At 34.2% G+C, this 26960-nt stretch overlaps 2 protein-coding genes across 4 annotated transcripts in view; one reads left to right on the plus strand and one right to left on the minus strand.

Annotated features, from left to right (window-relative positions):
- The window catches only part of LOC6047987 (coiled-coil domain-containing protein 63), a 57304-nt gene extending 46940 nt beyond the window's left edge, over positions 1–10364 (minus strand). Inside the window, exon 1 of the mRNA XM_038259006.1 lies at positions 10076–10364. The gene's annotated coding sequence lies outside the window, so the exon portion shown is untranslated. The remainder of the gene's footprint in view (positions 1–10075) is intronic.
- Positions 9000–26960, plus strand: part of LOC6047988 (bicaudal D-related protein homolog) — an 81919-nt gene continuing 63958 nt past the window's right edge. For 2 of the 3 annotated variants that reach the window (XM_038259002.1, XM_038259003.1), the window contains exon 1: positions 9000–9221. The gene's annotated coding sequence lies outside the window, so the exon portion shown is untranslated. Of the gene's footprint in view, positions 9222–9241; positions 9384–26960 lie in introns of those variants that run through there. The other variant, XM_038259004.1, reaches the window with a different exon arrangement.

A 26960-nucleotide genomic window follows, 5' to 3' on the forward strand; every position in this document is an offset into this window, starting at 1 on the left:
CAGATTTTTTAACAATACTTTGCCAGATTTTTCCAATTTTGACCTGGTAACCCTGGCTCTGAGTGGAACTCAGTGTGGAACTAGCCATCAAACGAACGTACCATTAGTTTGTTTAGCTTTGCACCGCACGGAATGGCTTAATCATAACCTGCGAAAAAGTAATTAATAAGGAAGGTTTCCGATTCTAAGCGGCTTTGGCGGTAATTAAGCGGTTTGGCACTTCCTCGATTGGTAACTCAGGAAGGGCTAACTATCCAACTCATTTGAATGCGATTGTTAATAAATATAAACATGGATGAGAAAAAAAATACAAAATTTAAAAAATACAAAAATGATAAAAATGACAACACTGACAACAATGACAACAATGACAACAATGTCAAAAATGACAAAAATGACAAAAATGACAAAAATGACAAAAATGACAAAAATGACAAAAATGACAAAAATGACAAAAATGACAAAAATGACAAAAATGACAAAAATGACAAAAATGACAAAAATGACAAAAATGACAAAAATGACAAAAATGACAAAATGACAAAAATGACAAAATGACAAAAATGACAAAATGACAAAATGACAAAAATGACAAAAATGACAAAATGACAAAAATGACAAAATGACAAAAATGACAAAAATGACAAAAATGACAAAAATGACAAAAATGACAAAAATGACAAAAATGACAAAATGACAAAAATGACAAAAATGACAAAAATGACAAAAATGACAAAAATAACAAAATGACAAAATGACAAATATGACAAAAATGACAAAAATGACAAAAATGACAAAATGACAAAAATGACAAAAATGACAAAAATGACAAAATGACAAAAATGACAAAAATGACAAAAATGACAAAAATGACAAAAATGACAAAAATGACAAAAATGACAAAAATGACAAAAATGACAAAAATGACAAAAATGACAAAAATGACAAAAATGACAAAAATGACAAAAATGACAAAAATGACAAAAAAGACAAAAATGACAAAAATGACAAAAATGACAAAAATGACAAAAATGACAAAAATGACAAAAATTACAAAAATGACAAAAATTTCAAAAATGACAAAGATGACAAAAATGACAAAAATTACAAATCTAAAATTTCTCATGAAATATATTTCAAAGTTGTTAAAAATATTCAGTTCTTTGATCTTTGTACCTAAACTAAATTTAACAAGGTGACCAACAAAACCAGAAACGCCTGGCGCCATATGCACAATTTTTGCAAACTGTCAGCGCCAGCCCAGCTGGTGAGAACTCGACCACGCAAAGTAGGCGCTGGAACAGTTAGCGCTAGAGACGACAATCGAGGTCGTTGTCGGCGCACATAGCTGTCACACTCTAGACAACATGCACCAGAAGTCTTTGCTGGCAGCAGCAAAACAAAAACAATAATAATCTTGCAATCATAACAATTTCTCATCGCACGAGTCGCGTTGTCTTTCTGGGGTGAGACAGTGTGGCTACTGCGATGGCACTATGAGACTCGCACACATGATGGGGTGTAAAAGAGGTGACTTTGGGTTTTTCCTTCATCTTTCTCATGTGTGGAAATGGAACCGAACCGTTTCTGTTGGAATGTTTTTATTTTTTATATTTCATAAACGAAACGTTTAGTTTGCGCTTATGTGTTCCAGTTGACTGCTGGGACGTACCACGGTTTCGCGGTAATGAGAGCCAAATGACCGAGATAATCAAAGGAATACAGTTGAGAGTTATAACAAAAATAAAGTGTGCTTGCTGAAATTCTTTTGGATGGCCGGCTACGAAATTATGGGAAAGTATTGTTTTTATCAAACTTTGTTTTTTCCTAATACAAGTTATCGCAGACCCGGACATTCGGTGGAGTTAACCCTTGTGCCGCTTCTAATGTGCATTAAAGTATGACAGAGCTCCTTGCGGTCCAATTTTAATGTCACTGGGCATTGTCTGGCCCCGCCTAGACATGCAAGAATGCTTAAATATCGGTAATGCAGCTTGCTCAAACATGCACATGTCGACTTATAATTATGATATCAGAAATTCATCACAGCAAGCGTGCACCACCAACGTGGTCAGGTAAAGCACAACCTATAATCAGCACTTTACGCATGCAACCCACTCTATAGTCAACGCCTACTGCCGACAGTCCGCAGAACCTATTCATCAGTCAGTGCGTGTTGGAATTCCGTGGAATTTTAGTCACTGCTTCTAAGCTAATTGAATTAAACAAAAAAAAATCTGCGCTCGCCTCAGACCAACCTTCGAGGAAGTCCGGCAGCAGCCGGTCCTCCGGGTCATAAAACTCAGCTTAATTCGAAGCATTGTTTTGTCTCTCTCGTGCTAATCTCTACTTGACGTTTTATCCCAACAGTGTTCGTTAATTGAGAACTTTATTACGGGGCTTTTTTTCACTCTCAAACCCAGCTGTATAATGACATTCAACACAGCTCGAAAAAAAAGGCCATTAAAGAACAAACATAATCTATTCCCAACCCGCATTCTCAGCCAAGATCAAACCGCAGAACACGAAAAATTAAACGGTCCATGCTAAGACTAAAGCTCCGACGACTAGAACCTGTTTTCTTTCCGCTTTGCAGAATTTAATTTAATATAGAAATAAGAGACTCAAGAGAGAAAAAATAAAACCGCCAACGAAGAAACGCTTTCCGCAAAATGTCTGCGGATCACCTTGAGCAAAAACCACGCCAGCTTGGACTGTACAGATTTGTAACTTGGACCGGTGGAGGTAGGAGCAACGGATCTAATTTCAGCCTATCGAGTGACATTGTATCCTGTTTTCGACCCATCATAGTTTTACGATACTCGTTTTAAAAGTAAAAATCCCAATAAACTTTTAAAACAGTCGAAAATAGGTTCCTTCGACTTAAATATTAAAGAAGTGGGTGATATTACCGATACCCCCGGTACTGTCTATCTGGATTAGTGCTGAAACTTTAAGTATGTGTTTGGCGTTTGGTAGTTGTGTTGTATGTAACGATAATCCGTTTCATTTATTTATTGTTTCCCTCTTTTATAATATTTAACTCCATTTGACCGATTGGTGTCCGCGAGGTGGGTGACTCAGTTTGTGGCACTTTGGCCTTCGCCAAAGTTGATTAGCTGCAGTTTATGGCGCCGAGGAATGGAATTGCACGAATGGTGAGCTGGAAAAGATCTTTCACAAATTATTATAAAAGATGAATGTTGAAAAAAATTAAGTATAACTTGACATTATTTTTTCTCGCGAATTCAAATTTCTTCGTATATGTTTTTATTTGATTGAATCTTTGTATGGACATTTTTTTATGTCAAAAGTACCAATTATTACTCCATGGAAAAATTACGCTATTTTCTCAGCACAAAAATTTGGAATCGCTATTTTTTTTCACTAGTTTGGAAACCGGTCAAAATTGACTGAATCAGTAAAAAAAAATTGCAGGTTTAGTAAATTTTTTCGCTGTTTGGGGGTTCGGTTTCGCTAAAACTAGCGATTTTTCTGCTGTCCAGCGCATTTTTTCGCTGTTTCAGCGTTTTATTTCGCTGACGTTTGTTTTTTTTTTCGACCGTAGTTGTTTGTGCCAAAACGAACCAGAAGATTGTTTCGTTGGTTTCGGGAGAAAATTTGCTGGACTGGAAGCTGTGTTAAACGATAATACAATACATATCAACGGAGTTGGATGATTTTAAAAGTTAAATTGATGTTTCTCAACGTGTAAAACTTTGTTGGCAAAGTTTTCAAAACATAATTGTTTTTACAAGTTTGCAAACAATTTCCATTTCATACCTAGGAGACTGTTTACTTACACGTTGGAATTGTTGACTTTTTTGATAATCCAGCAGATTGTTAAATTTCAATTGAGTGCTCAACTCAACTGCACTCTACCACTTCATTACACCAATTTTCCTACTTGTTTCATTCAGTTCAAAAGCTTGTTGTGTTCCGCCAATCAACTCTGAGATGAAAGTGATAACTGTCATTTCGAGCCAAACATTTCATTAGGGCACAAAAGCAAAAACCGCGATTCGAGAAAATCGCTTGCAAAAAATGGACAACTTGTTTCAATTCCTATTTAAAAAATAAGCATGACTGATGGTATTTTTACTGATGATTCGATAAAACACACCATTATCCTCAACTCTGCTTTACTGCTTCTTAATTTATGTTGATTTTCGCAATAAAACTCATAATTTTAAAAATCTCGTTATTAGGCCCTTTTAGCTTTCCAACTGCTGTTCATAATGGGCCCTTTCTAAATGCAATTTCGAAGAGAACTAAAAGGGCACTAAAGCGCTGTCACCGGATTGTTGTTTTGAATGATGTTTATGGGCCCTTTTGTTTAGTTAGAAATAATGAGGAATTCAGTGGAAATTTTGATAATTGGTGAAGTTTTATGATCGAATGGAGCAGATAAGGTATGTGAAACATTAAAATTCTTCAAAAGTGTACTGAACAGCAGCCGCGGGCCGTATTCAATATTGTATTTCGACGAAGTTTTTTTTCTGCAGAAACCCTTGGTGAAACGTTAACCAAACTTTGTTTTGAAGAGAATTAGTGTTAAGAATGTATGAAAAGTTCACTTTATAACATAGAAAGTTCCTTAACCACGAAAAACTAACGAAAAAGAAAAGGGCACAATTGAACTTTTTTTCTGGTTTGGAGTGAACATTGTTATGTGCCCTTTTGTTTTTTTGATTTTTTCAATAGGAAATTGTTTGCTATCAATCTGATTCTTGGAGGGCATGTAGGGAGTGTACTATGGAGTGGAATAGTGGAATAATCCCGAATGTTTACTTTTTGGTTTTGTGCCCTAATGAAATGTTTGGCTCGATTTTTGCCAGAGTAGTAGAGAACTTCGTTGAAAATAGTGAAAAATTTCCCTTGTTTTTCTGCTGTCGGATATTTTTGGCAGTAATTATCGAAAACAAACCAGTCAGAAAAAAATGCAAACCAAACCAGAAAAAAATGCTGGTTTAGAGAAATTGTTGGCAAATATCAGCGAAATCAAAATCATCTTTCTGCTTTCTATTTTTTTTTCTTAGCTGTCAATGTTGCTTATTTCAACATTCTTTTTGAATTTTGATTACGCTTTCGAATGTAGATAATTATTGTTTGTGTTTAAAACATAACTTTTGTTTGAATTTCTTTCTATTTATTCAAAACCAGTCTTCCCGAAACGCGCGCACGCCGTACACGCCGTACAAGTTTTCAGTGCAGATGAACCTCAAACACACCAGGCTACACTGAAAAAAAATAAAAGTACCAAATTCCTAAATTCTAGGAATTTTGGCTCCTTTCCTTATTAAGTAATCCAAAAAACCCGATTACTAAATAAGGAAAAGAGGCAAAATTCCTAGAATAAAGGAATTGGGTACTATTTTTTTATTTCAGTGTACCATGTTCGAGTTCTCCCCGCACGGCGCACTCAAGTTTACACGCGGTGTAAACACGGGGTGCACACCTCGGGTACAACGCCGTGCGAGCGAAGAGCGTGTAAAGAGACGAAAAAATGACTGCTTCTCACTCTCTCTGTGGCAAACACTGTAGTGTGACTGCAGCGGAGAAAGAAACACCGCATTACAGCAGAGGGAGCGTGAGGGAACTATTTTTGTCTCTTTTCTGCGTCGTCGGCTTGCACGAGGTTTGTACCCGGGGTGCAAGGTTCGGTTTTAAACTCGAGGTTCGTGTGCGCGTACAGACTGTACACGGCAGAGTTTAGGTTTGCTTGTACGCGTGCACACGCGGTGCTGGTGTTTGATCGAGTACAGAAAACAGAGAACGCGGTTGAACGCGGTGCACGGGGATCACTGTTCAAAACCTATTTTTTTGTTCGTACCTATTATTTGAATGAAAAATGACCTCACAAACAAATTCCATTACGTAGAAATGGTCTGGTTCGAAGAAATGTGAAAAGATTATGGAAAACTTGAATTGTTGACTAAATTGCTGCAAAACAAATACTAAGTTTAAATTTGTTAATAAATTGAACTTTTTTTTCAGAATGATTGTTTTTAATATTCAACGTTAAAAACATCCTGGAAAAAATATTAACATTCATAAGATATTCAAAGCTGCTCAAAATACTTTTTTTTTGTAAAATTAAAAAAATGTCATGCCTTTGAAATTATTTTAAATTAAATTCAAAATATTGAATGCAAGAAACACAGCACTACAAGAAGTGTTTTTTTATTTTTATATGATACAAATCAAGTATTTTGAAAACCAAATAAAAAATTAATTATTATTTTTCATGTACCCTTTTGGAATTAAAATTTTATAAAAATGCAGCGATATTTATTATTTTTTTAAAAGTTATGTTTATTATTATATTAATTTATTGCAGTTGACAGAAACTATTTTAACATAATATTATTCAATTCAAAATTGAATTTAATCAAATCAACAATTTGTTAAAGGTTTTCACTATCTTTCATTGCACCGTTTTCGACTTATAGCCACTTTAAGTCTTGTTTAGAGTGATAGTCATCATTTTTCGATATCCAATTATTGTGCCCATGAGTGTAAATTTCTGGAAACATATTTTCCAAAGTGCTGACCAAATTCCTTATTAATTCGTCTAGGAAACGTTGAAGATAGGTCTTTTCGTTCTCTTAATTTTCAAAAGCCGATATCTCCGAAACTAATGATTCGATTTTCTATGTCAATGAATCATTGATTCCATTTTCTGATATCTTTGAAAAAAAAAAAAATAGGATGAACATTTTAATTTCTAGACTTATTTTCCAAAATGGTATAATATTGGATTGTTAGTCCTTTTATAATGTTAGTCTTCATATAAGAATCTTCTATCGCACAGATTCGAAAATTTCACTAATGATTTGTATGTGTAAAATCAAAGAATCAATAGTTTGTAAAGTTTAAGTATCAACTTGATTAGCTTCAAACAAATAGGCCTAAATTGGCGTTCTACTCTTCTAGTTTGTTATCTATTAGAACAAAGATACATACAGTAAAATCACGCAGTGGTACCAACATTACGGAAAAAGTGTGCCATGGCATGACAGCCAAATTTTTTTTCTCATGTTGGTGCTACTGTGCGATTTTGGCATTCGAACGCCATCTTCGCTTAAAAACCTGGATAAAATATGGCTTTAAAAATTGCCGTTCAAGAGCCAAACGACATGCGACACCTAGTGTTGAGTAGCAGAACAGAGCGAAGAATGTCGATTGAAATTTCCACCCTTTGAGGTTATGTATGCGAATTCTGTTTTGTTAAATACCAGCGTTCAAAACAACTTTTGAGCATAACTTCGAGCTGATACTTTGTTAACTTTTGATGCTCTATCATTTTAAACAATATTATTTTTTCAAAACATTTTTTTTTTTCATTTTCTTTTTCATTTTTTTTTATTGTGTTAATTTACAGAGGGCAAAAAGTTTAATAGTACCACTTGAATTTTTTCTCAAAAGTTGTTCTAAGAGCTGTAAATGCAATTCTAAGTTTTCATTCCTATGTAACCGAACAGCGAAAATTTGAATCGTCATTCTTCGATGCTTTGCGCCATCTGTAGGAATTTGTGAGCTTTTAATCGCGAATATAATATAAAACTTGCATTCGCCTGATCTATTTTTTTCGTATATATAAAATTAAATTATAGTTGTTTAACTGAGTTTATAAAAGCGATAAAGATGAGCATAACAACGGGTTTAAACAGTGTAGCAGTTTTTTTTTATTTTGGCAAGATTTTTTTAAATTTTTTCTTGCTTTTCAAGACGTTTAACAAATTGAACTGTGATAAACGTCATTACTGCAAAATATTTTTAATGCTTTCGTTGTTTTGCTTATTTATATCCTAAAAAATATCCCCTTCCTTTTTTACCGATGGCTAAGTTGAAAAAAAGCACACACACAGTTATTTAATTAAAAAAATGAATAACACCAACTTGCGAATAAAGTAAAAAAAAAGATTATAAAAAAATTCAACTTGATTTAAAAAAACTAAAAAAATATTTTTTGCAAATTAACTTGAGAAAATTCTCATTAGTTTTAAATGTAGCTAAACAATAACTCGACGCCAACATTTCAAAAAGCATCATGTACAAACCATGCGTTTTGAGAAAAACGCCTTCGATAGTTTAGCATCATTTTTCAATTCCCATTATAATAAAAAAGCAAAAGCAGATGTTCTAATGATAACAAACGATGAAAAAGGTTGCTTTTATTGATACGTAATCATCTATATTCAATAAAACATTAGTTTTTCATTATATTTAAGAAAAACAAACATAACATCTTTTGAAATCACCAACGTCTATATCACTCTTTGTTATGATTCGTTTTTCTTCGCCGAATGTACATGGCGCTTTTTGCAAGCGAAGGGGAAGTTTTGTTATGATTCGCTTTTCGTCGGCAAATGTACATGGCGTCTTTTTATTGATGTTTTTTTTTCGTCACGAGGTTCATGTAGTCTTTTATTTGACAGGTTGACAGGGCTTTATAAGCAGGCACTGCTGATGCCAGATATTTTGTTTATGTTACTTTATTTAAAATCATTATTAAACAGACTTTACTGATGTAACTTTTGTTCATTTTTGGTGGAGAGGTAGCTTATTAGGAGTACTTTTAGAATATGCAATAACCCAGAAAGTGTCAAAATGTACATGATGCCTTCTGAAATGTTGCCGTCGAACTTGTCTTTTTATGAATCTTTCTCCTTTTTGCATAGTTAATTCCAAATTCTTCCAAACATAAAAAATGACCCCACTCATTCATGCATTCCCAAACGCAAGCCACGACAAACAAAAAAAAACCCATCACACTTCGTGACGCTACCATTTCACCGTACCGTGCCGTGACTCCGAACCTCTCAACAAAACTGACTCACGCTTCGCGTTCGCGGACTTTCCGTCGCCTTCGTCACTCCGCGCGCTCGTCGCTTGCTTTGGTCGTGCCGTCGTCGTGGTTACCACCCGAGCCTCGGCACCGAAGAACACCCGAAGCGAGGCCAGGTGTTCGCGTTTTTTGTGCACACCTTTGCCAGCGGTCTCTTCGGTGGCGCACTTTCAGTGCGGTTAGAGTAGCGTTCGAGTGCGGGAGGAACAATTGCCGTCGCGCGGTGGTTTTTGTTGTTGTTGTTTTCGGGTTCGTGGTTTGTTTTTTCTTTTATTCGTTGACGGTTTCTGGTGTTTTCTATTGTGTGATTCGCGAGTTCCTCGCGATTATCGCGTGTGTCTGCGGGAGCTGTCACCGGAGTACAAGACTGGTTAGCATCGATTCCTTGCGGGTCGCTGGCGAAGGTTCTGCTGGGTAGCGCGGACCTTTGTGTTTGTTGTCCTGTTGTCGTTTACCTTGGTTGCTAAGGTTCCTTCGAAATCGATGTAATCGCGCGCGTAAAGTCCTGTTAATGGTAGCCTCGGCAGCCAAGGTAACGGCGGTTCATAGCCTGCTTCGAAGTCACTAGCTCGCTCATACTTTCGTGTCCACTAAAACGAACCAAACAAAAAAAAACCTTCCAAAATATTGGCGCATCGATCGGGGCCTGCTCGGATGTCGTATTTTGGGGTTCTGGTTTCTTTGTCGCTCTCGTTTTTTTTTTCTTCGTGCGTGATCGATTTCACCTAGTTTTTTTTTCTTCTGAACTGCCCCCACCTTTAGGGGCGTTCTTGCATGAGTGTAAGTGTATGGTTTGCGTCGGCACGAAGAAAATATTTGACGTAACGCGTGATACTTATTGTTGGTGCACTCATTTCCTCGCGTGATTAGCCAATCGCAGATGATTGAAAGGGAAACATTAGTGAAGAGAGTGCAAACATAACGAAATCAACGGGGAGAGGGAGAGCAAAAAAGTGGAAAATATCGCCGAAGATGGTGCAATGAAGAGAGCAAAATGAAAAAAAAAAAATATCAAGATATTGACGCTTCCGTGCGCCGAACAGCAAAGATTGGAAATTTTCGTTCGCTAAAAACTTTGATGGATTTCGGCGTAACCACAGCCCGGTGTGAGTGAGTGTGAAAAGAAGAGAGCTAAAGCACAAGTGTATCGACATGTATGTGAGGCAATTCGAATTCAGCTGTTTCTACACACGGTGGAAAGTGAACAAGTGTGCGAGTACTCACTGTTTTGTGCAACGACGACGGTGGAATTGTGCTAATGAGACGGTTAATTTCGCTGCTGGCCTGCTGCGATCGATGGTGTTCATAACGCGCGCTGCTGCTGCGAAACCGCACAATTTGTTATGTGTTTACATATTGACGTTACGGCTACTGACGGGCTGATCAAAACAAACCCACACACGCGGAGAGACAAAGCCACCGATGACCGATGTCAATCGAACATCGCGAGCGTGATCAGTGTTGGGGAATGACAACGCGGCGTGGCGATGAGAGAGTTATGAAAACATTTTTTTAAGCGATTGGCGATCAGTAAGTAGGCGATGGGACGCGCTTCGGCATGGGTGAGAGAGCGAGTTAATTGACAGCACGCGAAGGTCGCGAGAAATGACAGCTGTGGATCCTTCGGTTAGATTGTAACAACAGAAACATCTTAGAAGAAACTGAAATGGTTTCAGAGTGATGGCGTTAAAAGGTTCAACATCAAAAATGAAAACAAAATGTCAAAGTTGTTGTAGACATCACCGGAATTCCGTTGGAGTACGTAATCTAGATTCGTTTAATAACTACTCCGGATCATCCTTTTTTTTAGAATTTATAAAATTATGCATACCTGGACCATTTCTGGTTTCGGTCTTATGTCGTTTGTAAACAAAAGTTGAAAAGAAATGTAAACAATAACAAATTGTTTATTGACTATACGCACCAAATTTTAGTTGGATACAGTTCCTCAAGTAAAGGCCGTTGCAAATATTTTTCAAAGTTTATATCTAAATTTGAGGTTAAGTAAACAAAAAGTTTCAAATTTAATCAAAACTCATTAGAAATAGATTTTTTTACCACCAAAACCAATTTTAAAGCATAAATCAAAAGTTCTCAAACTTTTATAAGAAACTTGTTTTACTGAAAATGAGTATAAATCTGATGGAATTCTTGAATTTTGTTTCAAAACATTAAAATTTTGTAACTTATTAACTATAACTAGTGTTGAATGTTCATTGTGTAAAATTTTCCAAAAAATACAATATTGCAGTCCGTTTTTCGTCTTAAATCTTTTTATGAAGAATATCATGACACTTTGAGAAATTTTTTAATTTTACTTTTATCAAAGTTGTTTAGATACAGTTAAAATCATTTAAAAATCATTACTTCTTGAGGTTCCTTCGTTTTTTTTTTTCATTTGGCAAAACCCCTGTCTATCACGGTGTACGGTACCGTAAACTGGGGTGACACTTATAGCCCGGGATTACTTTGGTAGACATTTGAATCGGCTCTATTTTTGTTACCGTCATCTGGGGTGACATTGAGTCTGGGGGGTTATGTTGGGTCATACAAATTTCAGCATTTTTGTATGACCCAATCTTACCCTCCAGACTCAATGTCACTTCTGACGGTACATCAAATATTAGCATCACTTTTTTTGCTCCAAAGTCACCCGGTATTCGGTACACGGAATTACCGAAATATTCTTATATTTAGTAGGAGAGATGGGGGTAAGACGGCCACCCTAAGGGAGAAGTCTCATAAAATTAACACTACAGATTATGTTGATCTCAAATCAGGTACATCAGGTGTTCTACTAGTAGTTCATTATAGAAATGACATAAATTAGTTGGTCTAAAAAACAATTTTCAATACTTTTCAGCAATTAAAAAAAATTATATCGAGTATATATGAAATACGCGGGGTAAGACGGTCAGATTATAAATTAACTTAATAACTTTGCTTAATCCACCCAAATACCTACATGATTGGCAGAACAGACTTCTCTGAACATCATAATTATTTTGGCTGAAAACATAATGCTTGAAATATGAAGAAAATGCCGTTCAAAAATTTTTATTTTTTGGCATTGTGAATTTCATTTTATTGTGACCACATTTCATGGAAAACTTTGGATTTTTACACGAAAATATACCCAATTTAATGTAAATTCACTAGTTTGTGTATTTAGATTAGAATAAGTAAATCAAAATTTGTTTTGTTTGTTTGTATTGCTTTATCACAGTAAGTAATATTGTCGAACCGGTAGTTAACAGCAAAAATGGATGGTTTTATTGAAAATGGTTTTCTTTTTCTACAAATATGTCTTAACAGTCAAAAATCCTTAAAAATTTAACCTTTATCAAATTTAAGTTACGAATTACGGGTGGTCTTGCCCCAAAAATAACTTATTTTATAATATTTTTTTTTGCAAATAGCTAATCAAATTTTTTATTCTTTTTCGAGGGACATAATCTTGGGAAAACTTCAATTTAGAATGAAACAAATATTTAAAGAAAGGATTACATATTGTTACCCAACACAAATGCTTAAGTTGTAAATCATGAAAATTTTATCCAGTTTCAAGTTGAAAAATTATTTATTTATCTTGAGCTATTTTCAAACTATTTCAAACAATAGGTTTGGCAAAGGCTTTTTTATGAAGCCTTTTTAAATTATTTTTTGTATAATTTAAAGAAAAATCGCAGTCAAATTGGAATTTGAAAGACATTTTTGAAAATCATTATTTGTGCATATCTCTAGGTTTTCGCAAACCGACTTTTTAATATTGCTGTCCATAGAAAAATGTTCGAAAATCAAATGACTTATGATCGATTTGGTGTATCCGGCAAAGTTGAAAATAGGCATACGGAAAAATTGCAATTTTTGCCTTCCTCACTGAGGTTAGGCTATAATCTTGCTCTAAAAATGAACTTTTATGAAAAGCTCAAAGACCCACCTTCATGAATGTATGCATCGCTATTAAATTGTTTTAAGTTTCGATAATTAGTTCAAAAGTTATGTATAAAAATGTGTTTTCACATATACCCGGATCTCATTTATATGCATGTAAACGATGTCCATCATCCGACCCATCGTTGGTTATGTAATCGAGAGACCTTTCCAAAGAGCTTACAACATTGAAGATCTGGCAACCCTGTCTCGAGTTATGACCACTTATGTGATATTTATGTACTTTTTTGAAGCCGGATCTCACTTAAATGTATGCAAACTATGTCCGGATCCATCATCCGACCCATCGTTGGTTATGTAATCAAAAGAACTTTCCAATGAGTCCAAAACATTGAAGAACTGTATCCCTGTATAGAGTTATTACCACTCAAGTTATATCTGTGTACTTATTTTTCTGGATCTAAAAAAATGACTCAAGTATGTTCCCATTGTTGGTAAAAAGTGAGGAAGGCATCAACCACATAGGTGGATTAAGTTAGTTTTTATTAACAAAATGATTTTGACATAATTTACCTCCCTAGATTTTGTTAATTTTTTTATGTGTTTTAGTGGACAACAAATGTCAACATTTAAGCTGTAGAGTATGACAGACGTTTTGTTTTCGCCAAAAAATTTTTTTAATTGATTTTTTTTAAAGAGCCGATAACTCAGGGGTGACCAAAGTATGGCCCGCGGGCCAAACGTGGCCCGCGAGGTGATATTTTATGGCCCGCGGACCCATTTTGAATGATCATGTAAAATGGCCCGCTGACCACTTGTAATGTGATTTCATACTTTTTTAAAAATTAAGGTTTATTTTAAACTTTTATGAGCTAATCTTTTTTTTTTAATTTTTGGTAATAAAAAAACTTAACAATTTATCAATATTTTGATGCCTTCTTTAGGATACAAATAATTTATTCAAAAAATCTTATAATTAAAACAATTTTACACGTTTCAATGTGAGTGAAACTAGTAAATATCGTTAAAACTTTCTTCAAATATTTTTGGAAATAATAAAAATAGGTTCAAGTTTGACTTAGGTAGAATTCTGTAATAGTTGCAAAAATATAAGTTTTCTTTATTAATTTGCAAGTCATAACGACCCTTTTATGAACTGACCCACAAACTTACATTGCACTTTCTTTGGGATTAGAACTCATTACAGTTAGATAACGAATCTGATTGACTACCAACTGATTCAGGCAGACAAAATGTGGAAATCAGAGGATCAAGTTTGTTGCAAATATTTTACAAAGCTTTCGTCGATCAACCCACCCTCCCCATTATTAAAAAAAAAAAATGGCTCGAAAAACCAGGAGCAAAATTATATCCTCAAAAACTTCAAAACCTCAAAAAAAAATTAAGTGCAATCAGCTGAAATTAATTAAATATGCATTCCTTTGCATTTAGAACCATTTGAGCATGTTTGTGTTTATTAAAAATAATTTGAATTTTAGTGAGTTTTCGATTAAATAAATATTTTTTTTCGCTAAAATATTTTTTTTGCAAATTTTATTTTTTTTAATATTGAGTACAGTTTAACTATACGGAAGCTTAAAACATTATCTTACATTTTTTTATTTGAAATGTTAAGATGAATTGTTTAACATGTAATGTCACCAATTTCGAAATATAAAAACAAAACTTTATTTTTTTGAAAACACAAGTACATTCAGCTAAAAAAAATGTCTTCAAATACCTGAAACAATAAAATCAATAATACCGATAGAGAACCGTTATTTTGTGGTTTCTATTATTTTGAATTGACATTTTTTTTAAATAACAGAAATTAAAATATTTAAATAAAAATAACGATATTGATTTTTTTTAATATTTAAATTTTTCTGTAAAATTGGCCCGCAACCTCATTTGTTTTTTAAATTTGGCCCGGCCTCCAAAAACTTTGAGCACCCCTGCGATAACTCCTCCGAGAAAAATAAAATCAACAAATCAACTAACCTCTTGAAAAAAAAATATTAATAGATTTTAAAAATCACGATATACATTTCCAAAGGGCCTAGATTGAATTGTAGCTTATAAATATCACAAAATGTTGGTATATTTGCAACCTTTTTTGAAAATCACCAAAGATATTATGAAAAAAAAAGTTTCTATTAGTTTGAAACCATATCAAATTTAAAAAGTCCATGACTCCTTCAAAGGAATATTATAATTTGCTTCCAGTAAAGAAACAAATTTCATATTATTCTTATAATAAATTAAGCAATGCAAATTCTTAATAAACAAAACCAAAATCAGCTGTCGAGCCACCACCCACATGACTCACCCGTTTCGAGACCGTTCCACAAGCGACGAAACCGCGAGTGAAGAAAAATGTAACGTTCATTAACAGACTTCATTGCGGAATGCTTTTTTCGATCTATTTCGCACTCCTCGGAGTTGTCCGAAGCGTCCGAAAAGAAAGTTCGCGCACCAAAAAAAAAAAGGCGTAAATTTACCCTCTCACACAGGCACACATTAGCGGCGTCAATTTCACGCCAAGAAATTCTTTCGCTAAAACCGTTTACCTTCCCCCTCCCCCTTTTCCATGCGATTGGTTGGGGAAGGTTAAAAAGAAAGAAGCGTTTTGCAACGGAAGTTTGCGATTGTTTTTGTGCCGATTAATGCGCTTCATTTTGCGCTTAAATTGTTCCGAGGTGTGAAAGAATTATGTGTGAAAAGTGTGTTTTTGATGGTTGATTAGGTTTGGTACCATTTTTGGGGGGTTCTTCTTAATTTATAACTGTGCATTGAATTATTTTTTGAGCCATTTTGGGACTAGAAGCCTTTTTACGAAGAGATAAGTTGTCGAGTATATTTACATCAGTCTTTAAAAAAACGAGTCCTCGGTCCAAAATTTGACCAACGAGTAATATTTATGAACCAACATGCGAAAAGGGTGGATTTGTTCAATTTGTAAAATAGTTACAGCTGTCAAAATGCTTATGCACCCTTTTCAAATGTTGGTTCAGTTTTGTGACCCTCAGGGTTAAAAAAAAACATTTGATTTGTGGATAAGGCCGAAATTAATTAGAGACTTATCTATAAAACCATGTTAGAGGCGTTTCTGACCCTCGGGTCATTCCCCGAAACACTAAAAATTGGGTTCGCGAATGACCCCTTACGTATGCGCCCCCCTTTTGTGACAACCTCGCCATCTAGGCCACTGGCTAGAATACTTGCTCCGATTTCTGCGCTGAAACCAGGCCGGTACCACACGACCAAGTAGTAAATGCCGTGCCCGCCAGGGACCACCAAGTCCTTGATGGCCGACTCCATGGCCTGCTACGCTTCTTGTTCACGGCGCTCGCGTGTCTTTCGGCAATCACCGTCGTCGTCGACGCAGCAGTCGCGTAGTAGGCCGCCTGATCGAAATCGAAAATGCTTGTAGTGATGTTTGGAAAGGGCGTATTTTTGTGAATTTTGACGTTTTGGTCGTCATCTTTAGGGTCAAAAGTATTTATTTTGGTTTGAAATTTGACAGATTGAAGCAGTTTCGCCATTTTCAAATGTGTTTGTTGACACTGGTGTCGTAAACAGGCCGACAATCCAACTCAACGCAGAGAAATTGGAGGTTATTCCTCTTCGTCTTCACGACGGCCGCCCAATTGAAAAACCGCCCCGAAAATTGCCGCTCGATTTTCGATGTTTGTTTGGTTTCGCGCTGGAAAATCACACAGAAGCAATCATTCGTCCAAGGTCTTCCAAATTCGGTCTTGGCTGGTCTTTGACGGCAACCACCGGTAGAAGGTCTGTTTTGGACGAATCGGTTTCGTATTGTGGATGAATATTGATGAGAGTCGATCGACGGGAACGGGCGCGGCTTCTTCAGTGTACTGAAACTTCCTGGGCCCCGTTACCAACGTATCCCCGGTCATCCGTGACTCCTGAGTCACCACCGCCGCGGATTGAACCGGTTCGCGGCTTTCCAAACCATTTCTCCGCGATGACCCAAAGTGATGATCGCAGCAACCCCTGAAGGTGACGCACCGTCAACTTCAAAAATAGCTGGTTGTTGACGGAATTAATTATTCAATTCAGTAATTCAGTGGTCCAAAAGTACCCCTCGGAACGCGACGAGGGGTGATTCGACGCAAGTTTCACCTGCTCCGCCGTGGAAAACGCGGAATAATATTACAGCTATTGTTGATTGCGCTGTTGTTGTTGTTGTTGTTGGGGAGATGCGCACCCCAGACTCTCACCTTCTTCGCCGTAGACCGGCAGCGTTGGCGGCGCAGCGTAATTATTCACATTTTAAATGATGCGCCCAGGCGCGAAACTTTCGCTGTTGTTACCGCAGTTTTCCCCACCGGAATCTACAATACCGCGGCGGTGAGATCACGGGTCGCGTAGTAGGCGGACGGCTACTGCGATACACTTTTGGTTTCGACCGAGGGTTGCTCCTTTTTTTGGGATGTTCACCCCTTTGATTCGCACCGCGAAGACGCAGAAATCGAGCTGATCGTCTTGAAACGGGGAAGAACAATACAAATTACCAAATTTAATTAAAATTGTTAGCTTTCCGTTGTGTTCCGGAAGCTAAACTGGAACCCCCTCCCCAAAATTGTATAACCCGCTGAAAACAACAACAAACTTGAGTCATGGCCAACCGTGTCTTGCTCACCTGACAGTTGGTGGTTTGAAATTTGCTCAAGTGGTCAAAGTCGTCGTCGTTGTCGTGCCAATAAAATGTGACTCATTGTGCGCGTTGACGTTGACGTTGATAACATGCGCTGATAACAAAACAGGGGGGAGCTTTATACTCTGCGCTTATCTTATCTGCGCAAAACACGGTGAAAAGTGCCACACCGCGAACAAGTGCTTCGTGTTGTTTCATTCCGAAACCTGATGAGATGGAATTTGAGAGATAAGGTTAATATTTGTTACTGGAAATGAAGTTTTGAGTTCACTTTAGAAGTTGCAATTGAACAAATATTTGTTTTTAACAAGAAGTCAAAAGCCTCATCGTACACTGAAAAGAAAACAATTCTCGAAATCGTGAAGTTTTTCAGTAATTCACGAATGATTCTAACTTCTCATAAAAAGAAAAAAAATACATTGTTGAGAAAAGATCAATGCGGATGGAGAGTAAATCGAGCTCAGTATCCCCAATCAAATTAAATACTTTAAATACATTTAATAATTTAAATTTCTTAAAATAATTAAAATACTTTAAAAACTTTAAATACTTTACATATTTTAAATACCTTGAATACCTTTTATACTTTAAATTATTTAATCACTTTTAATGCTTGAAATCCTTTAAATTCTTAAAATCATTTAAATACTTTAAAAACGTCAAATACTTCAAGGGATTTAAATAAATCAAATACTTCAAAAACCAGAAATTCATTAAATACTTTAAATAATTTTATTACTTCACATGGCTAAAATTCATTAAATACTTTTAACACTTTCAATAACTAAAAGAGATAAATCTGATTTTTGCCTAAAAAACTATAAAATTTTATTTTTAGTTTTAAGAGACGTGTAAACTTGTTTAAAAATTATATTTTGGTTTATGTTGAATCAGTAACTATTATTCGATTTAAGTTTTTTTTTAAATTTAATGTTTTCTTTAGAAATGTGATTAACTTTTCATTTAAAATTAAGTCGACAAATCGTTAAAGTTATATCTCTTGATTAAAATATTAATAATAACAACATAATAGAATTCATGTCAGTATTTTTTTTTAGTTGTTTGTCTTTTCCGATATGGGAATCCAAAAATTCAAAATTCGTTAGTTACCCTAAAGTTCGGTATTGATTAAGGTATTGTTATTCATTAATAATCGATTGTACAAGTTTTTACTACTTTTAAACTCCTCTAACTTTGTTTCCTTGATTTTTGAAAACAAAAAAATGAGAGAATGGGGGGAAAAACTTTAGATATCAATTCCATTGGTCTTACAGTATTTGAAATCACTCGAAAAAATATTTTTTTGGTCCTCTTAATCAACTTTATCGTGTACACACAATCTCGAAAAGCATGTGAGCAATTCTCTTCAAAATGAGTTTTTCTTAAAATTTTGCATCATCTGTTTGTCCATGTCTTTTCCATAGTAATTTGTCAGCTGTCCATAAAAAATGCCATGATAAAATTATTTTTTTATCGATTCGGTGTCTTCGGCAACGTTGTACACACTGAAAAAAATCGATGCACGAGAAAAACTGTTGATTATTTTTAAAACTTGTTGTCACTTTAAATTGGTTTCCAAACAAACACTATTTTAATGTTTTTTTAAATGTATTTTATGGGAAATTAGTTAAATCTTCTTAGAAAATACCAAAACATGCAAAAATTCTTTGACCAATCATTACTTAAAAAAGTGATTGTTCAGGAACAGTCTTGAAAAAAAAGAATGGATTCAGTCGTACTTTTTGAAATAGATATTTTGGAGCATTACAATACATCAAGGTTGTTAACGATAAAATTATCGACGTTCGATATCGATAACGATAGATCTATCGTTATCGTCGGAACGATGATGATAATCTATCGTTATCGTTATCGTTATTGCGATAATTCTATCGGTGATAATTTTATCGACGATAACAGACGATAACTTATATTTAATATATTTCTAAAATTGACTAAAACCAACCAAATTATGATAAATTTTCAAGCTTTCTCCTAATAAATAATTTTTTGATAATATGGTAAGTTTCAAAGTATAAATACTTTAAAAAATCACAAAATACCGTATTTTCTCGAAAATACTCAAATTTCTATAATTCGCAATATGGGTATCAAACGATTCGAAATTTTGCATGCATTTTCACTGTTTCAGAGTTTTTTGAATGGAATACTAAAATTTTCACAAAATACCGTATTTTCCCGAAAATACTCAATTTTTTTTAATTCGTAATATGGGTATCAAACAATCCGAAATTTTGCATGTATTTTAACTGTGTTAGAGTTTTTGGATTAAATACTCAAAATATCACAAAATACCGTTTTTTCTCGAAAATACTAAAAAAATATAATTGGCAAAATTTCGCTTTGATTGATACCCATACAGCAAATCATGAAAATTTGTTTACTTTTAAAAACATTCGGTATTTTGTGATAATTTGAGAATTTCATAAAAAAAAACCCTTAAAAATAGTGAAAAAGTATGAAATATTTCGAATCGTTTGATACCCATATTGTGAATTAAAAATAATTTAGTATTTTCGAGAAAATACGGTATTTTGTGAAAATTTTAGTATTTTATTCATAAAACTCTAAAACAGTTAAAATACATTCCAAATTTCGAATCGTTTGATACCCGTATTGCATATTATTTAAAAAATAGTTCTTTAAAAAATACGGTATTTGTGAAAATTTTAGTATTTATGCTTTGAAACTTACTACATTATCATAAAATATATACTAAGTGCATGCATTGAAAATTTAACATGATATTGATGGATTAAATCAATTTAAGAAAGTTTTAAAAAAAGATTTATCGTCCGTTATGGCCAATAAGATTATCGTCGATAGAATGATCGAAATAACGATAATGATAACGATAACCATTATCGTTATCGTTAGACGATAATACACCCAGAACTGGGCTTCGGCATACGAGAGGATAAAGAGCATGGTTCGGTAGTAAAATGGTACTGTGTGCTGACTGAGAGGATAAATCCCGAAATTACCGAGAGTACTTTACTCATGGGTTCATCTTCAAAAAAAGTTCATCTATCAAAAAAAAAGTACTCGAACCCAAGACCTTCGGCTTATTGAATCGTGTCTTTGCCGTATGGGCGACCACGGTTCGGTGACTAAGTGGCGGTCATTTGTCCATATATGCCACTGAATAGGATGAACTGTTTCAATGAACGAATGAACACGCGAGAGGTCTTTACTCACGCAGAATAGTACTTTCCTCACGTTTCTTTTCGGGAGAACTATCCCCTCGATCTTTAACTTTGGGTGTATTATCGACGATAATTCTATCGATTTACAACCTTGCAATACATGCTCCAATTCATTAAACACAATTTCATTAAACACTTGTTTCTGCATGGTTCAGATCGTTCAATGTTCTAACAAGTTTTAGATAAAATTATTCAGTTTGTAATACTTAAAAGGAAAAAAACTTAACTTCAGAAAAACTTTATTATTGTGTTGGAGCTTTCGATCTTTCAACAATAAAAAAAGTCCAAACCAACTTTACCTTCGAATATTCACCTTGTTTATTAAATACCCGCCGTGAGATTGAATGCCGAGCTTTCCATCCCGCTTAGCTATGTCGTGATCGGGGACTTTCTTTTATAATAAAAACACAGATATTTTGCAATTAACAAACAACACGTCTTATTCCACAGAAATTAACCACAAAACTGATTTGACAATCTTCATTCTCTCTTTCGCCAGCCGCGCGCATCTCGTTATTTTCTCGCTTGTTGTTCTCTCTCGCAGCTCGCTAGCGCGCTCTCGCACTCCATCCGCAATCAGCTAACAAGGCAATATTCATGAAGGTGCGCACTTTTTGTTGCGCTCTTAACTATTATTTATGATTTATTTCAATGTTATAATAAATACTCATTTAATAATTTATTACATATTCAATCCTGCAACCCATAATCCCTACATTCTCCCTCTTTTCTACTCTCAAGATGACGAATATCAATCATAATTCCTAACAGAAAAATTGCATGAATGCTAAATTAATCAATGTTTTTTTTTATTTCCTAAAAGATTTTCGTCGGATTCCTCGACTTTGTTTTCATGCTGATCTAAATACGAAAGCGCAGTCTTCGAAATGTTTCATCTATGTTGTCCAAGAGACTGACATCCGATCGCAGGAGTTGTAGAAAATGGAATGCACTGATGAGGTTGAAAATTTAAAACACCTGAAAATATTGCTTATTGCGAGATAAAATCACGTTTCTCCATTGCTGTGAATGACAGGAGATTATTGCCGCCTAACTACCGCAGTGTAAAAATCAGCAAGTTGAACTGAAATTCTGCGTTGATTTGGCTGTCAATTTGATTTGTTTTGAATATTTTCCAAAAAGTCAGCTGAAAACTCAAGGCAACCTTTGACAACCGCCAAAAATTTGTTCTGCGGTTGTCATGCGGCTGTCATGCGACCATTATCTTGCGGTCGTATCACCGCACGTGAACTCTAATTATAAACGCCCGCAGTAATATAAGAAAAAGAAAAAAAACGAGGAGAAAAACAAAAACCACAAATATTTCTCAAATAAACGCAGGTTTATCAATTTTTTTTATGCAATACGAGATTAGTGATTGTTTACCTGATTTTCTTTAAATTTTATGTAATTTAAAATTAAAAAGCAAATTTTACAAACATTGCTGAAACAACACAACACGATTTAAAAAAATAATAATTCAAATTCAAAAGCAATTTTTTTTAAACATTTCGTATTAAATGGAATCAAATTATTTTTCTTTATTATCATTTTGTGAATATGAAATATAAAACAATGTGTTCTAAATTCAAAATCTAACATGTTGCTGACTTAAATAACAAATGAAGCATAATCCTGGCGTTTTTAAAGTTTTAAATTCATGTGTACCATATAAAACAAAGAATAAATATTTCTAAAAATATATACAATGTGGTAATTTATTTAATTTATTTTTAAAAAAATCTGAAACAAAAACTATGACAGGCACAGATATTGTTTTTACTCAAATTTACACTTTGAATTTATGTGCGCCCGCCACGGAGTTCAAATCGATCAGCCCAGTGCCACGTCCGATTGATCCACCAGACGGGACTTGAAGTTAAACATAAACTGATTTTAATATTAAATGCAGTCGAGACGAAAAGTATATGTTTGTAATTAATACCCAAAAACACCCAAAATGGATCTACAAGCAAGCTTATTCCTTCCTCATTTTCAATATTTTTATCTGTACTTTTCTGTAATTTATTCCCAACCAAGCTGTACAGCTAAAACAAACAACTTTTTTATATAAAGGCTAATATGGAAATCGGAAGGAAAGGAAGGCTTTACGAACAGCAGAACAAAGGAGAGGGAGCGTTTTCTTGGGGCTTTTCTTCACCCTATCTGGCTTGCTTTCGCTTCTACTGCTGCCCATTTGATTTTTTCTTGACCGGTTCCTTCTGATGTACACACACCGCTTAACATTGTATCAAAAATTACCGCATTTTAACTAATTTTGAAACTGTTAATAAATCATGGCAAAAATTACTAAAATGCAAAATCAGTAATATTTTTAAAGAATTTGTTTTCATCAGTACCGGTACACTTTCATAAAATAAAAAATAGTCCGTATTTCAGTTTAGGATGATTTCTTAAAAGCAATCTCAATAAATGAAGCAAATTGCAAAAATAAGATAAATAATTCAATTAATGCTCAAAATGTGCTTTGCTGCACAAAATACATTTTTTATAAAAATAAAATCAAATGTTGTTTATTCTTGCCACAAAAGCTTTCTTAATTTTTTTTTTACCGATTTAACGATTTTGTTCTGTAAATGCATGGTAGTATCAAGATTTTTCAACTTTTATATTAAAAATTTTGAACTTTCTATTAATATTCACTTACGCGATCTTTTAACCAAACAAACGATAGTTTTTACCGAATAGTTTTTTTTCTCTGTTGTGTCTACTTAATAATATTTTTGTTTATCTTGTTCAGAAAATATTATTCTAATGAATAAAACAAAATCATGTGGTAAATTGTTGCAATAAAAATAAAATATATAAATTGAAATAAATGCCGTTCCGCTATATTCGATTTCTATTATATGTCAAATTAATTTTCTCTTCAAATTGTATTTAAAGTAGCTAAAGGAATGGATTCAAGCACTTTTGATATTACCGTAGATTAGATTATTTAATGTTACATTTAATCATGATCCAAACAATGTTTAAGGTCATTTTATTTATAAATACCTTCAAAATTTACTGTGCTTATCAGATAACAACAAAAAAATATTTTGTTCAATTATTCTTGTAATGCATAGATGTATAGATTGCAATCTGACTACTTTCTCAAAGGGTTCCAGCTCAGGCGAAACATTTTTCAAACTACTACCGCAGAGGTCTGTCAGGCTCCAACACGGTGGAGACAATATCCTAACCATAAATTCCTTCAAAACGTATCTTGCTTACCTAAAAACAGCTGAAAGATTTTTTTAATGTTTTATTTTTAAATATTTGGTTTTATTTTTCTCGTAATGTAAAATGGGTTCCAAGCAACTTTGATATATTACTTGAGTAGATTGTTCACAGAAACTTATTTTTTATAATCACGATCTTTACGATCCCTGTCAATGGTTTCTTTTCTTATTTAAAATTTTAACTTTTTCTTTGCTGATAAACTCCTGTTATGTAATTTGAAAATGTTTGGTTTCATAATTAAGTACAATCGATTAAAGAACCCCAAAGTGTCTATAATTTATTTTAAAATAATGTTTCTTTTAATTTAATTTTGATATATTTACTTTACTAAAATTCTGAAAGTGTTTTATTAACTCAATAAAATGATACATTGTTAAAATATAATTTCTATCGAAATTAATGAATGATTTTGAACTATTTTGATGCAAATCACAGATATTGCATTGAAAAATAAAAATTAATATAATAAATATAAATATTTCCTAGTTTTTTTTTTAATTATGTTTTTTTTTTTCGTTGCTCAAATTGTCACTCATACTTCTAAATTCTAGATTAAATTTTCAAAACAACCTATCCCTCATAGGTTTCCTATGCAGATAGGGCCTTTTGAAAATTTAATCGAGAATTCAAAATTAATATTTAAATATTTGTATTATTTTCTCTTGTGACGCAACGCTCTCACACTTTAAATTATATTTTAAGAATTTCTGATGATTGATCATTCCTTTATTTATTATTTAAAAATGCATCAAATTAATTATTAAGTGAATTATTTTACCTTTTTTAACTAATAATGTAATGTTCATGTTAACGATTACTTAAATTTTTACTTCCCTGTGAAATAATGTTGGGTTTCAAGCAACTTTTGTATCACAGCTGAGTAAATCGATTTAAGTAACAATTAACCATAACTACTATCAATATGGAATACTTAATCATTAACGTCTTTCAATTTAGAGGTTTATCTTTCAAGAGAGGACACTCCAGTGTTAGATAAAGTGACAACCGTTTTAGTCCTATTCGATGAATTTAAAATCATTTTTTAGGTAGTTCACAGACATAACGCCAAAATACATATTGCTTTATTTGTGGATACCAAAAAGTGCTCACTTTCACATTTAAATTTATTTATTCATTTTCTTATGTCAATTTCTTTTGTGATGTTAAAGACGGTCCTTAATTGAATGAAAAGATTTGCTGAACAATATATTTCTAAAATCCATAAGGCTCCTTCTGCGAAGTTATTTAAAAAAAAATCATCGCAAAAGTCTGTCGGGTTCCTTTATCGAGGAGATTGTTATCTGACTGCTTTCGCAAAGAACTCCAGCACAGATTATTCATTTTTTTAATCTGACTACCATCACAGAGGTCTGTCTGTCAGGCTCTAACACAGAGAAGACTTTTTCTGACTACCATCGCAGAAGTCTGTCAGGATCCAACACAGAGGAGACTTTTTTCTGACTACCATCGCAGAAGTCTGTCAGGCTCCAACACAGAGGAGACTTTTTCTGACTACCATCGCAGAGGTCTGTCAGGCTCCAACACAGAGGAGACTTTTTTCTGACTACCATCGCAGAGGTCTGTCAGGCTCCAACACAGAGGAGACTTTTTTCTGACTACCATCGCAGAGGTCTGTCAGGCTCCAACACAGAGGAGACTTTTTTCTGACTACCATCGCAGAGGTCTGTCAGGCTCCAACACAGAGGAGACTTTTTTCTGACTACCATCGCAGAGGTCTGTCAGGCTCCAACACAGAGGAGACTTTTTCTGACTACCATCGCAGAGGTCTGTCAGGCTCCAACACAGAGGAGACTTTTTCTGACTACCATCGCAGAGGTCTGTCAGGCTCCAACACAGAGGAGACTTTTTTCTGACTACCATCGCAGAGGTCTGTCAGGCTCCAACACAGAGGAGACTTTTTTCTGACTACCATCGCAGAGGTCTGTCAGGCTCCAACACAGAGGAGACTTTTTCTGACTACCATCGCAGAGGTCTGTCAGGCTCCAACACAGAGGAGACTTTTTTCTGACTACCATCGCAGAGGTCTGTCAGGCTCCAACACAGAGGAGACTTTTTTCTGACTACCATCGCAGAGGTCTGTCAGGCTCCAACACAGAGGAGACTTTTTTCTGACTACCATCGCAGAGGTCTGTCAGGCTCCAACACAGAGGAGACTTTTTTCTGACTACCATCGCAGAGGTCTGTCAGGCTCCAACACAGAAGAGACTTCAAAATTAACTATGACTAATCAATTATAACGGCAAAAACGTTGCTCAAATCAAATTTCAAAGCAAAACATTGATTGTCAATTTCTGCATAAATCTATAAAATTTTCATTAGATTTCTAAAACGATAGTTTTCAATTTCCACAGCATCAAGCAACAATCTAATATTGCATCAAATTCACATCAAAAAATTTATCGTCAATAATAACAACAATCAAATCTTCATTCAAATGAGAACTATACATTTTTTCATTAACCATAAAATTAATAATCAAATTTAGCATCAACTTCAAAACAAAACATTGGTCATCAATTACCATATGAACAATCAAATATTGCGTCAAATTTAAAACTCAAAATTGCCCATCATAAAACCACAATCAAATATTGCATGAAATTTAAAACCGAAAAAAATACCTTTCTATAATAACAAAACTCAAATTCTGAAAACAAATCTTGGCCTTCGATTGCCACAACAAAAAGCAAATCTATCATCATATTCAAAGTAATAACTGGTTTTCGATTACCACAATATCAATCAAACCTCGTATCTTAATCGAAACAAAATATTGGTTTTCATTTTCGCAAAAATAAGCAAATTTGTCATCTTATCATAACAAAACATTGGTCTTTAATTCCCTCATCAACAATCAACTCTTTCAATCAAAATTAAACCTGTAAATTTTGTAATTTGTGATTTTATTGGACTTTGCATCAAGTTATTGCCACAACAAGCATATCTTTCATTAAATTTAAAACAAAACTAACAAGAAGCAAATATTTATCTTATTCAAAAATAAACATTGGTCTTCAATTACCAAAATAACCAGCATCCA

The sequence above is a fragment of the Culex quinquefasciatus genome, chromosome 3 (genome assembly GCF_015732765.1).
Source record: "Culex quinquefasciatus strain JHB chromosome 3, VPISU_Cqui_1.0_pri_paternal, whole genome shotgun sequence".
In the NCBI taxonomy this organism is placed as follows: Eukaryota; Metazoa; Arthropoda; class Insecta; order Diptera; family Culicidae; genus Culex; species Culex quinquefasciatus.